At 42.7% G+C, this 14,721-nt stretch overlaps 1 protein-coding gene across 4 annotated transcripts in view; it reads left to right on the top strand.

Moving 5' to 3' along the window:
• Positions 1-14,721, top strand: part of PLEKHM3 (pleckstrin homology domain containing M3) — a 209,909-nt gene that overhangs the window by 33,960 nt on the left and 161,228 nt on the right. The window lies entirely within an intron of this gene.

The following is a 14,721-nucleotide window of genomic DNA, read 5'->3' as shown; positions in this document are numbered from 1 at the left end:
TTTTTTTCCCCCTTTCACTTTATGTTCCCATGGCACATTTTACTCTGCTGTGCACGATAGATAATTGCTTGTCCATCCATCTCCCATACCAGATTGGAAGTCCTTTGAAGGCATCAGCTGTATTTCAGAAAACTCTGCTGTACCAAGCATGAGCACGTGGAAAGTTGAATTCTGTGTATTGGTGCTTAAAAGTCAGGACAGAATAGTGATGTTTTGTTTTTTATTTAAAATGGAAAGGGCTTCTCTTTCTTTCTCCTTAGTTACAGCTTGATTCAAGTTGAATGAAGTTTGTTGTTATTACTACTGTCAGTAAGACATTATCACTTAATGAGCGATAATTTTATGCCCAGCTCTGTGCTAAGAAGTGTTCATTCATTATCTTAGTTAATAATCACAACAGTTTAACATAATAGATGATATTATCCTGATCTACAAAGGAGGAAACTGAGGCTTAGAGAAGATGCAACTAGTATGTGGCAGGGCTAGGATTCTAAGCCAAGCCTAACTCCAAGACTGCACATAACCACTGTGTTACACTGCCTCTCCAGCCTGAGGAAGGCTAGGACTCATGCCCTCCACCACAAATAAAACACAGTGTGATCTAGATTTAAAGTCTGGAGGTTGGAGTTCTACTCTCAACTTGCCCACTTTGTGGTATAACCTTGGCCAAGTCATTTTGCTTCCTGGAACCTCTTTCCAAATGTGTTCAGTCAGTTAGAATGCTTTCAGAAGCAAGTAACAAAGTACTCAACCAAAAGTGGCACAAATAGTAAGGCCAAAATAGCATTGTATTTTTTCTTTTATCTAACAGATAACTATTGAGCACTTAGTGAATGTCGAGGACTTATGCAATGAACACTTAACAAGATACCCAGGGATAGGTGGTCTTGGGGTCATCCAGGACCTACAGGCTTTCCATCTTTTTGCTTTGTTGTCCTTGGTATATTGGTGATTTCTCTTCTCTCCCCTCGTTGGTACAAAGTGGCCACAGCTGCCCCAAGGATCATTTTTTAAAAAATTTTTCCTAACTTCCCAAGTGTGTTCAGATCATTTTCTTAAATACCAGCAGTAAAAGCCAGGAAGAAAGAAAGCAGGGCATCTCTTCTGGGTCTTTTTTCCAGAGGCTCCCAATAGCACCCGCTCCTTGGCCAGAACTGGGTCACATGTCCACCCCTAAGGCAATCTCTGGCAAAGGAAAATAGGCTTATTGTGATTGGATTAAACAAATTATTATTCTTTTCACAGGGCACGGGAGAGGCCATCTTTCCTGAGCATATTGCCCCCATACCTGAACAAAATTAGGTTCTGTTGATGAAGGCAGCTGACAGGTTCTGCCTCACATGTGGATGTACTAGTGGAATTTCTAGGATCCCTTCCGGCTCTAAGTCTCTAATTCTGTAGGCTGCATCAAGAAATCGTAATGGAATGCCATTTATGCCTCAAATCCAGCAGCCTCAGTATGGGAGGGTCTTTTATATTTAATTCCTATAGATTGGAGATATAGAGCCAAAAGCTCACCATGGCAAAGAATAAGCATGGTATGAAAGGTGATGTTTGGAATTGTTTCCTGGGTCAAAAAGCTCAACAAAGGCTAGGGCTTGCCCTCATCACAGAAGACAGAAAAACTCTGCTTTTAAAAAGTTGGGTCTGTGATCTCCTAGTCAGGTTCACACTTGAGAAAAATTGGCCAGGAATGTATTGACTTATGCTCTATCACTGTTGCAAAGAACTGGATGGAAGAGATCCCTAAACTGATATATCTAGCTAATATGTAGCCAGATATGTTACAGGTCTGTTTCCACTAGAGCTGACATAGGTAATCTTTTTTCTAGGTTTATGAGGGGAAAATGAATGGAATATCCTCTTTTTACCCAAAAAGAAAGTCTCCAAAGTAGCCATAGAAAAGACTAGTTCATTTCTACCAAAACAAATTTGTTAATAAAAATATCTGTGGAATACCATCTGTGCCCTCCACTGGCCAACACTGTAGCAGGGCCTGTGGAGCGTATTTAATATGTGCAAGACACAGTCCGGCTTTGGTTGCTGTAGTATCATTCTCTTCATGTTCTTTGCTATGGACATGTGTGTCAGTGTCATGATTAGTGTGCCCTGATGTGCCTGTGACGAGGAGGACAAAGACCTAACATTAGTTCATTTTTTTCCCTTTGTTTCTGGCTTAAACATAGTTGAGTACTATAACATGAAACAAATTGACTTGGAAAACTGTGTTTTATTAACCAGGAATCAAAGAAAAGAGTGATGATTGTGATTCAGAATGCCAGAGGAGTCTTCATTGAGGAAAGGCTATTTCAGCTGAACTTTGAGGGTTGAGCACAAAGTCAAGGTGGAAAGAACACAGCGTATGTATGAGATGGTCAGGAGGCTAACCTAGAACAGGGGGACATTTTGGAGTAGTAGGCTGAGACTTTGGAGGACCTTCAAAGCCATACGAATAGACTTACTGTGATATATTTGGCAAGAAGCACCCATACATATCTTGAGACTCAAAATTAAAGGGTATTTGATAAGAAATGTGGAAGTTGGTGGGGTGAAAGGTGGTGATAGGGTAGCAGGGACCCTCATTTTCAGTGGCCTTATGTGTCCATGTAAAGGGACATCAGCTAGAATGGTACTCTTGGCCTCTCTCCATCCCTTTGCACACTCCACCCATGAGAAGGAGGAGTGACTTATTGGCAAGTTTAGGAGACGAACCAGGTAATTCAGCTGCTCTCCTAAGAGCACTAATTCTGGTCCACTCGCCCAGATCTGCTCCTCCATGCCATCAGCCCTTCATGGGCAGTTTCCCAGGAGGGAAGGCCTCTGGCTATCCAGTGATGCTTGTGACTCAGAGGTAAGTCTGTGAAATCCTGGGGTTCAATTTGCTGCTACGCAACTAAGTTGCATCCTCCAACTGGCTGATGTTTCGATCCCCTTGTATCTGGCCACCCTCTGTCCGTCTCAATTGGTTCAAAAGTTGGGTGAGGAAAAGGAATGCTCTTCAATGGGTCTCCTCAGGCCCCAGCAGTACATGGAATGATTGGTAGGTGGAAAGAACTAAGGGATGGAAACCAATCAGGTCTGCCAGGCGTCATGATATGTGATGAGGACTCAAATTAGGGTGATAGTGACAATGAAGAGAAAGTGGGACTTGTGAAAAGGAAAAGAAGGGCTGTAATTGGGGATAGATGGAGGATAATGGATAAAGGAAAGAGAAAATCTAAGTGAAGGCCCACCATCAGGAATGCTCTTTACCCCTTCCTTCCATCTCTGAGTATCAATTCTACCCTCTCTTCAAAGTCTACCTCAGATGCCACCTTGAACTTAAAAGTTCAAGACTTTTAAGAACTCCCCAGGCAAAAGCCTTCTCTTTCTTCTCTTGCATGTTAGAAGGCTCTGAGTACTTTTTGCTGCATATTGCAGATACTTTGGGGCCCATCTTTTCCCCACTATGGGCTATAAACTCTATTGATAGGATCTGTGTCTGATTGGTTTGGTATCTCCACAGATTCTAGCAAAGTCCTTTGCTGATACAGTCAACAATATTTATGGAGCCAGTCTCTGGTATTCAGGAAGGAGAGAGATATCAAGGTCCCTGTTCTCAGGAGGAGAGAGTTCTTTGAAGGAAATAAAGCAAGAGGTGTGATGGAGAACAGTTGAGGGGCTCTTTAACCTGAGTGGTTAAGGGATGGCTTCACTGAGGATAGCACTTTTGAGGTGAAACACCGAGAGAGGCAAATAAGGTAGTGGAACTGGGGAGAGAAGCCCCAGATGGAGAACATGGCAACTCAGAGGCCTCGGAGCTAGAATGTGCTTGGCTTGTTCAAGGGACCTAAGAGAGGATTGTGGCTGGAGTGAGAGAAGGGTTATAAGATGATGTGAGATGAGGTCAGAGCAATAGCCAGAGGCCAGGTCATGTGGACCAGGAAGAAGAGGCATTGTAAGCGTATGGAATCTGAAGGAAAAAGACACTTCAGCCATAAGGGGGTAGGATCAAGCAAATAATTTTTTAATAGACACAGTAAACCTTAGGATATTGGAAGATAGAGGAAAGGAGGTTAGTAGAGAGAGAACTGCAACATGTTATAGACGAAGGGATTCTAGAGAAGTAGGAAGGAGCTTGTTAACAGTAGAGGTGGAAGGGTCTGCTATAGCAAGGAAGCAAAAAGTTTCTTCTTTTGATACTAAAAGGCTGAAACGGAAAACATCTATTGAACACTTACATAGTGTCAGGCATTGTCCTAAGAGCTACTTATTTCTTCCTCACGACAGTACACTGAGGTACATACTACTATGATAGCGCCACTTTAAAGATGAGGAAACTGAGACTCAGGTTAAATAATTTGTCAACGGTCACGTAGGCAGTAAGGGCAGAATTGGGAGTTGAACCTAGGCTGGTTGCTCCAGCAACTGAGGCCTTAACCACTAAGCTCTGTGGCACTTCTACAGGACATGGGTTAGTATGATGTTGAAGTGAAGTCAAATATCTTATATATACAAGAGCTCCCGACAGTGCACAGAGAAAGAGACCATGGAATTAGGTGTTTGAGGAAAGTGAAGATGGTATGGAAATACTGTTCTGGGGATTGTGTTTCAGATCCACAGAAATGAATAAAAGAATAGATTATCAGGATTAAAGATATGATAGAAGGTGAGCAATATGAATTTGTGTTTCCTGGGGTTAGCACTTCTATCTCTTGCTCAAGAAAGCTAGACTTAAATAGAGAATATAGATGATGGTGTGATCCAGAATTGGTGATTAAATCAGAGAGGTAAGAGAAAACGAGTTTAAACTACTGACCACAGATCTTGAGAAGCTAGGAATCCAGTGAAACAGGGAAGAGGTTGTACGGGGTGAGGTGGAAGAGTTTTGTGATTGAAGGCCCTCGTGAAGATGGAGTGGAAGGCAGGTGAGGTGGACTGAGAAAAATGCCTGTGTAAAGAATGAAGGAAGGCCGGGCGCGGTGGCTCAAGCCTGTAATCCCAGCACTTTGGGAGGCTGAGACGGGCGGATCACGAGGTCAGGAGATCGAGACCATCCTGGCTAACCCGGTGAAACCCCGTCTCTACTAAAAAGATACAAAAAACTAGCCGGGCGAGGTGGCGGGCGCCTGTAGTCCCAGCTACTCGGGAGGCTGAGGCAGGAGAATGGCGTAAACCCGGGAGGCGGAGCTTGCAGTGAGCTGAGATCCGGCCACTGCACTCCAGCCTGGGCGACAGAGCGAGACTCCGTCTCAAAAAAAAAAAAAAAAAAAAAGAATGAAGGAGAACCAGGTTGGAATTGATAAGAACTTTATTATGAAGAGTTCTAAAAGGTCTAGGATATTACTGTTGTGGAAGACAGAATTTGTCTCTGGAGTCAAAGAGGGTAAGGAACTGTGTTGTCAAGATCCTAAAACCACAGGGCAAATGCATAACTCACATTATTACCCACCACAGCAACACCCCAGGGTTCTTTCCCACTGAGTCCACATGTGGTCTCAGCATCTTTCTCAGTGCAGAGTTCCAGGAAGTCAATAGCAGTCGATGAAAACTGACTTTTATCTTTGCTTTAGACAGTGCCACGAGGGGTTGTTACTTGAGACCAAGAGTGGGTGGAGCTGACAGTGGGGCAGTGTATAAGAGATGAAGTTTAGTAGTCCCCTGGAATTAGAGTTGTGGCCAGAGTGGAATTTTGAAATCTAGAGGGTGTAACTAATCTTGGAAAAGTGCACAGCCTTAGAGGAGGGAGTGGGGCTGGTAGGTGGTTGAATGGTTCTCAGGAAGTCTAACCACTTTCTCTCCTGCTCTAGGCTGTCAGTGCAGTGCTGGCAGCACCTGGGCCAGAGCCGTTAGGTGAGGTTGAACCAAGTGGCATGGTGTCTGCAAAGCTGGAAATGGGGCCTAAAAGGCAAGAGGAAGTAGCAGTTGAATACAGATTGTTGGTATTGGCCATAAGTGAAGACGAGCCAAATCAGAGGAATACCTTTGTTCTGAAGTGATGCTTCTTTTCTTTCTTTTTTTTTTTTTTTAAGTTTTACACTTTTATAAGTTTAATGTTGTCACTGTATGTTTACATATTCATTGGTACAATTTACATCAAGTTTTGTACTTATCCATTTTTGCAAAGATATCTTTTCTTTTATCTTTAGCTAATCAATTATATTGATGGAGGCCTCATGTGGTGGCTCACACCTGTAATTCCAACACTTTGGAAGGCCAAGGCGGTAGGATTGCTTGAGCCCAGGAGTTTGAGACCAGTCTGGGCAACATAGCGAGGCCCTGTCTCTACAAAAATAAAAATAAATTAGTTGGGCGTGGTTGGCGCACACCTGAAGTCCTACCTACTCAGGAGGCTGAGGTGGGAGGATCTCTTGAGCCTGGGAGGTTGATGCTTGCCGTGAGCCATGAACATGCCACTGCACTTCAGCTTGGTCAACAGAGCAAGACCCTGTCTCAAAAAAAAACCAAACAATGTTTTTAATGATGGAGAAGTCTATATTCGAGTAATTTACCACAACCAAATTGTAAGGACTTTAAGAACTTCTGTCACCTTTGTGTCTCCAACAAAGCTTAGTGCCCTACTTTGCACGTAGTTGGTGCTCCATAAATGCGGGTCAAATTGCTTTGCTTCCTGGTCTTTGAGCCTATATAACAGTTGTAAATCCTGTTTCCTGACTTCCAGATAATATCATTTATCCTTTCAGCTTACTATAGCCTGGATAGCCTGTAGAGAAACTGAAAAGAAAGATGATCCAGTGAAAGAAGTGTCATAGATCTTCTAAACTTTGACAGAGAAGCAGTCCGGGTGAGCCTGTCTAGGACTGCATCCACTTTCTGCTCTGGCTTCTTTTCACATTTATTAATCTTATTATAATAACTTAAGTGTTTCATTTAAATTTTCCTAGATAATTTTGATTTGGAATATTGGCACCACATGGCTTTTGAGTTCTTTGAAAACATTAAAAGGTTGCACTTTGTCTTTCATTCCAACTATTGCCTGATCTTCAGAATCCTATTCCTGTGGGTTCATTCATTATTCTGACTCAGGCAGTCCAGATTTTCCTGGTAAAGTAGTTACCTAAACATTTCATTTATTGTGATCTGGAACATTGTATTTTTTAAAAAGGCAAAATTTTATAAAGTAATCAAAATGAAAGCACATTAATAGTCCAATAATTATATATGCTAATATATGTGAACAAACCTAATTATTTAATCTGTATATATTTATAAAAAATGTCTAAAGGGTTCATATCAAACAGTATACAGGCTGGGCGCTGTGGCTCACACCTGTAATCCCAGCACTTTGGGAGGCCGAGGCGGGCAGATCACAAGGTCAGGAGATCGAGACCATGGTGAAACCCTGTCTCTACTAAAAATACAAAAAATTAGCCGGGTGCGGTGGCGGGCACCTGTAGTCCCAGCTAGTCGGGAGGCTGAGGCAGGAGAATGGCGTGAACCCGGGAGGCGGAGCTTGCAGTGAGCCGAGATTGCGCCACTGCACTCCAGCCTGGGCGACAGAGCGAGACTCAGTCTCAAAAAAAAAAAAAAAAGTATACAGTCTGGGCAGGAGAATTTTGTGAGTGCTAGGGTGTAGAAGTGGAAACTTTTTTTTTCCTTTTACATTTCTTACTGATTTGGGGAATAATTTTTATTATAAAATTTAATAAATATTTGATGAGCATGAAATAGTATTTGAAGGCAAAAGTGACTCTGAGTCATCAGAATGGTATAGACATAGAGCCGTGAAGGTTCAGAGCACAATTGTTTTCAACTAGAAGGGATGAAGAAAGGCTTCAGGAATGGATGAGATTTTATCGTAGCCCTCAAGTATGGGGAGAACTCGGACAAGCAGAGACGAAGGAAGATCTAGGTGGGGGACTGTGGAGAAAATGCATGAAGGTCAGGAGGAGGTGAGCCATGAAAACGGTGATTTGGTCAACTGACAGAAAGATGGTGGAGTTAAGAGGGGCAGCACTGTGTGAGGGGTTTCTGAGGAAATGTATGATGGAGGGGTCAGGCTAATATACCCTGAACCCCCTAATTATCTTAACATCCCTAGAAGTGGGACAACCACCTGTGACATACTCTTGCAAAAACAAAACAGATACAAAACCAAAAAGCCGCCAAGAATGAAAACACAAAAAACCTCACTGAACCTTGAGGTTCAAGTAGCAGTTGACAGAAAACGTGGGAAACAGGAACATTGAAGTAATTCTGTGAAGATACACTCAGCCAAATCCAGAATGTGGGAAATTCTGCAGGATAAATGAACCAGCTTCTTCAGGAAATACATGGCATGTAAAAAAAGGAGGAAGAGAGAACTGTTATAGATTTTAAAAAACTTAAAAGACATGTCAATGAAATCAACATATGAACTCATTCAAACAAACTATCTATATTAAAGAAATGTGCCTGGGTGTGGTGGCTCATGCCTGTAACCCCAGCACTTTGGGAGGCCGAGGCATGTGGATCACCTGAGGTCAGGAGTTCGAGACCAGCCTGACCAACATGACGAACCCCCGTCTCTACTAAAAATCAAAAAATTAGCTGGGTATAGTGGCACACGCCTGTAAACCCAGCTACTTGGGAGGCTGAGACAGGAAAATTGCTTGAACCCGGGAGGTGGAGGTTGCAGTGAGCCGAGATTGTGCCACTGCACTCAAGCCTGGGTGACAGAACGAGACTCCATCTCAAAAAAAAAAGAAAAGAAAAGAAAAATGTTTGGGACAACCTGGGAAAATTAGACACAGACTAGGTATTAGATAAGGAATTATCAGTTTTGTTGGGTGTGAAAAAGTATCGTATATATTTTAAAGATCTTATCTGTTAGACTAGAAATATACCCTGAAGTATTTACAGGTGAAATGAAACTAATGTCTGTGATTTGCTTTCAAACATACCAGCAAGAAAAACAAATAAAAAGCAAGAGTTGGAGAGGGATAGGAGAGATGACAGAAGAATGGCAGAAAATTGCGATTTTTAAAACTGAACAATGCGTACCTGGCATTCATCTTACTCTTCTACATGCTTTTCAAGTGTGTTTGAAACTTTCCATAATGAAATGTTTAAGGCCAAGCCAAGGAGTATGGACTTTACTGTGTGGCACCCAGAAACCTGTGAAGAGTGTTAGCCTGAGGAGGGGTGTGAGAGGGACTGTGAGATACCCGTAGAGTTTAGCCTGGCAACAATGGGTGAAATGGCCAGGAAGGAGGAGGACTCAACCTTGATGAAGGTGGCCATGAGCATGGAAACTTTTTTGAGAACAGATAGAGGAAATAATGGCAAAAGAGAAACTCTTTGGGGTGTTGGCAGTAGAGAAGTGAATCAGGTGCATGACAGGGAAAATTCCCTTCTTCCTCTTCAGTAACTAGCATTTATTGTCCTGAAACCACTGCACTGGATACTGTAAGGATGAGGAGAAGGAAAAGGGGATCTTCGTTGAGGAGGAACAGAACCAAGTCTTTGTGTTAGCCACAGTAGAAAGCAATGGAGAAATAGTTGTTTTTTTTTGTTTGTTTGTTTGTTTTGTTTTTCATGAGGAATTTGTCTTGTGGTTTCCGTATGAAATTCACAGGTACAGTGATTTGTTTTGCTCACCTTTCTCTGTTTTCTTTGGGGAAATGATGATATTCTTTGTCAGTGATCCTATCTGGATCATTTGTGATATTAGATAATTTACTCATTTGCAAAATAAATTATATTACAGTTGACTCTTGAATAACTTGGGTTAGGTGTGGCAGTCCCTCATGCCGTAAAAAATCCATGTTTGGGCCGGATGTGGTGGCTCATGCCTGTAATCCCAACACTTTGGGAGGCTGAGGCAGGCAGATCACGAGGTCGGGAGATCAAGACCATCCTGGTTAACACAGTGAAACCCCGTCTCTACTAAAAATATAAAAAATCAGCCGGGTGTGGTGGCGGGCGCCTGTAGTCCCAGCTACTCAGGAGGCTGAGTCAGGAGAATGGCATGAACCCGGGAGGCGAAGCTGGCAGTGAGCCGAGATCGCGCCACTGCACTCCAGCCTGGGCAACAGAGCAAGACTCCCTCTCAAAAAAAAAAAAATCCATGTTTAATATTTGACTCCCCCAAAACTTTATTAATAGCCTACTGTTGACCAGAAGCCTTACTGATAACATGAACAGTCAATTAACACACATTTTGTATGTTATATGTGTTATATACTGTATTCTTACAATTGAGTAAGCCAGAGAAAAGAAAATGTTATTAAGAAAATCAAGCGGGGTGCAGTGGCTCATGTCTGTAATCCCAGCACTTTGGGAGGCTGAGGCATGCAGATCAGGAGTTCGAGACCAGCCTGGCCAACATGGTGAAACCCCGTCTCTACTAAAAATGCAAAATTAGCCAGGCGTGGTGGCAGGTACCTGTAATCCCAGCTACTTGGGTGGCTGTGGCAGGAGAATCACTTGAACCCAGGAGGCGGAGGTTGCAGTGAGCCAAGATCATGCCATTGTACTCCAGCCTGCAGGACAAGAGCAAGACTTCATCTCAAAAAAAAAAAAAAAAGAAAGAAAGAAAAGAAAATCAAAGCTGGGCACAGTGGCTCCCACCTATGATCCCAGCACTTTGGCAGGCCAAGGTGGGAGGATTGCTTGAAGCCAGGAGTTTGATACTAGCCTGGGCAACATAGCAAGACTCTGTCTCTACAAAAAATTAAAAAATGGACCAGGTGCGACAGTGCATACCTGTAGTCCCAGCCACTCTGGAGACTGATCTAGGAGGATTGCTTGAGCTCAAGAGTTCAAGGCTGCAGTGAGCTATGTTTGTACCACTGCTGTCCAGCCTGGGTGACAGAGTGAGACCCCATCTCAAGAAAGAAAGGGAGGGAGGGAGGGAGGGAGGATGGAAGGAAATCACAAACAGGCTGACAGGTGCACCATGGTGGCCATAGCCATCTACATAAAATAAGTAAATAATCAGGATGAGAAAATATATTTACTATTCATTAAGTGGAAGTAGATTATAAACGTCTTCATCTTCTTCATCTTCATGTTCAATAGACTGAGGAGGAAGAGAAGGGGCTGCTCTTCCTATCTCAGTGGTGGCAGAGATAGAAGATTTTCCAGGTAAAAGTGGACCTGCACAGTTCAAACCCATGCTCTTCAAGAGTCAACTGTATTCATTTGTGATGATATTCATTTATGAAGTCAAACACTTTCACTTCATTATTATATGATATTCATTTATCAAATTAGTCATTGTGAGATTTTATTTATGAAATTGAATACTTTAAAAGAATATGTGTGGGGTTAATTAAATGAGTTGAAATGATATAGCCCAGAGAAACAAAAGGTGAACTATGGTAAATTAATGAAAACTTAGATTTAAATACATAGCTTCTGATTTGTTAGTAGCAAAAATATTAAAAATAAACTTCAGTCTGGGTGCAGTGGCTCACAACTATAATCGAAGCACTTTGGGAGGCCAAAGTGGGAGGACTGTTTGAAGCCAGGAGTTCAATACCAGTTGGGGCAACATAGTGAGATTCCTTCTCTACAAAGAAATAAAGAAATAAGCCAGGTATCATGATGTGCGCCTATACTCCCAGCTACTTAGGAGGCTGAGGCAGGAGGATTGTTTGAGCCTCTAGGAGTTCAAGGCTGCAGTGAGCTATGATTGTGCCACTGTACTCCAGCCTTGGGGACAGGGTGAGACCCTGTCTCAACTAAATAAATAAACTTCAGATCCAGTAGAAAGAGTTGTTAGAGAAATGGTAGTTCTCTAGCACTTTATGATCAGATATGTAACTTTTATATCACACACAGTATATTAATAAGGTATGGTATAAACAGGTCCTCCAGAGAGGAATGGATACTGCAGAAAATAGCTTCCTGATCACCTTTGCTATTTTTCTTCTTATTTTTCTTTTCTTTTCTTTTTTTTTTGAGATGGAGTCTCACTCTGTCGCCCAGGCTGGAGTGCAGTGGCGCGATCTCGGCTCACTGCAACCTCTGCCTCCTGGGTTCAAGGGATTCTCCTGTCTCAGCCTCCTGAGTAGCTGGGATTACAGGCGCCCACCACCACGCCCGGCTAATTTTTGTATTTTTAGTAGAGATGGGGTTTCTCCATGTTGGACCAGTCTGGTCTCGAACTCCTGACATCATGTGATCCGCCCACCTCAGCCTCCCAAAGTGCTGGTGTTACAGGGGTGCACCAGCGCGCCCAGCTGATTCTTATTTTTCAAGAAATTACATGACAAACAGCAGCCTATAAGAATATACCATTTCCCCAGCCTGGGCAATATGGTGAAACCCTGTCTCTATTAAAAACATACAAAAATTAGCTAGGTATGCTGGCATATACCTGTATTCTCAGCTGGCTGGGAGGCTGAGGTGAGAGGATTGCTTGAGCCTGGGAGGTCAAGGCTGCAGTGAGTCATGATCATGCCATTGCACTCCAGCCTGAGTGACAGAGTAAGACCCTGTCTCAAAAAAAAAAAAAAAAAAAAAAAGCCATTTCCTAGGATTCTAGGATTCACAGTTTTTTTTTCTGTTTCGATTTAATGTACCACTTAAAGAGGGCTGAAGCTGAGTTGGGAGAACAGAGATAGGAAATGTTGCTTAGTGAGTGGGGAAAAAATGTTGGAACCCAGTGCATTTTTTCTTCTTATTCTGCATCTAGAAGGTGAGGGAACCTTGAAAATTCCCTCCCCGGTCTTCTCATTCAGTCCACCCAAGCTGGCACCTGCCACCATACCTTCTATAGTTAGAAAGGAGTGAGGTTTTAGCCGGGCTTGCTGCTGGTTTGGGCCCAATTAAAGTAGAATTTTTAATTCCTGGGAGCTGTTGTTAAAAGCTTGCAGAGAGATAAGAAGAGGGGAGGAAAAGTCCTAGCGAAAAGCAGGAGAGGTGGTTTTTATTTTACTCCGCGGACTCAGCTGAGCCGTCGGGTCACAGTGGGGATGGGGATAGAGGGACACATAGTTTTAAGTCTTATTATGGAAAAGATTGAACTATCATCAGTGCTTGATGGAAATGAGACCAGGAGAGGTGGCAGCAGTGTCGCTAACAGCACTGCCTCCCTTATTGCATTATCAGAAGAAAAAGATAACCTGCAAATAGGCATCCATTATCTCTTTCTACAAAGGGATTAGTGTGGGTTGCAAGAAATTAATGGCTTTTGAGTTACCACAGAAATACTAATGAATGTCAGGACCAGAGATGTAAAGCAGGTAAAACTGGCTTTTCTCAGCCTCATTTCTCTCCTTCTCTCTTTTGGTTTGCTATTTTAAGATCTAGACCTATATTATTCTTTTTTTCTTTAGCCAAAAGCAGAAATCTTTAGCCAAAAGCAGAAATCATACCCTTTGGCAGTATGATTTATCTTTTTTAGGGAATGACTCAATTAGTTTATGACTGTCTCCAATGTGTGTCGGCAAAGAGATTGAGAAACATTTCAGAAATTAAAATCTCTACCAGGGAGGAGATGATTGACATCTCTTACATGGATGTCATTTTTTCTTTTCTTTTCTTTTCTCTTTTCTTTTCTTTTCTTTCTTTCTCTTTCTTTCTTTCTTTCTTTCTCTTTCTTTCTCTCTTTCTTTCTTTCTTTCTCTCCTCCTCTCCTCCTCTCCTCCTCTTCTCCTCTTCTCCCCTCCTCCCCCCTCCTCTTCCCTCCTTTCCCCTCCTCTCCTTTGAGACAGAGTTTCACTTTTGTTGCCCACGCTGGAGTGCAATGGCATGATCTCGGCTCACTGCAACCTTTGCCTCCTGGGTTCAAGTGATTCTCCTGCCTCAGCATCCTGAGTAGCTGGGATTACAGGCGCATGCTACCATGCCTGGCTGATTTTTGTATTTTTAGTAGAGACGAGTTTCGCCATATTGGCCAGGCTGGTCTCGAACTCCTGACCTCAGGTGATCCACCCGCCTCGGCTTCCCAAAGTGCTGGGATTACAGGCGTGAGCCACTGTGCCTGGCCGGATGTCATTTTCATGTCTGATAAGAATGTCAGGAAATCTCTGAAATGATAGTCCCCTTTTATTAAGTACTAAACTAGTATATATTGCGCTAATCATTGATTACGGATGGCATGACTAGTAAAACAGTGGGAAAGAGAGAAAAGAAGATAGGAGGGGAATTATACCTACTATGTGCTGAGCATTGTGCTAGGTGCTTTATTTCTAATTCAACAAGTACTTATTAAGCACCCACTATGTACAAGGCAATGTTCAGTGTGCTGTGGTCTAAGAATGAAAAGAGAGACCTTACCCTTGCCCTCAGTGGAACTGATTGTCTAGCAGGAAAGACAGTCTTAAAAAAAATTTAAGACTTATTTTATTTGTTCAGACATGTAAATAAGCTATTATAATATAGCCTGAGCTAAGAGCCCATGATAGAAGAATAATTTAGTAGTGATACCTGATACTGACTCAGGCATGCATGCACGTGTGTAGGTGAGGTTGGGAGAATCAGGACAGACTCTTTTTCTGAAAGAGGGTAAGTGTGCAGTTGCTGATTGAAGCCTTTGGAAGGAGCATTGCAAGCTCAGGGGATAGCATAAGCACAGTCAGGCTCAGAGAGAAAACTGCCATCTAAGCAGAGACCTAAAAAGTGAGCTAGTCGGGTCAAGCTTGGATCTCTGGTTCCTAGACAGAAGGCCCATGAACTGGCCTTGAGGGCTGCTGAAGGTATCTGAGAAATGAGAGTTTGTGAGCAGCACATTTTATGCTCTCTCCTATTCATTGACCCTTCCTCGCTTTACCAACCTGAGAAAAGATAAGA

The sequence above is a fragment of the Macaca mulatta genome, chromosome 12, assembly GCF_049350105.2.
Source record: "Macaca mulatta isolate MMU2019108-1 chromosome 12, T2T-MMU8v2.0, whole genome shotgun sequence".
Taxonomy (NCBI): Eukaryota; Metazoa; Chordata; class Mammalia; order Primates; family Cercopithecidae; genus Macaca; species Macaca mulatta.
The sequence above is the reverse complement of the archived record's forward strand: the minus strand, read 5'-3'. Positions and strand labels throughout refer to the sequence as shown.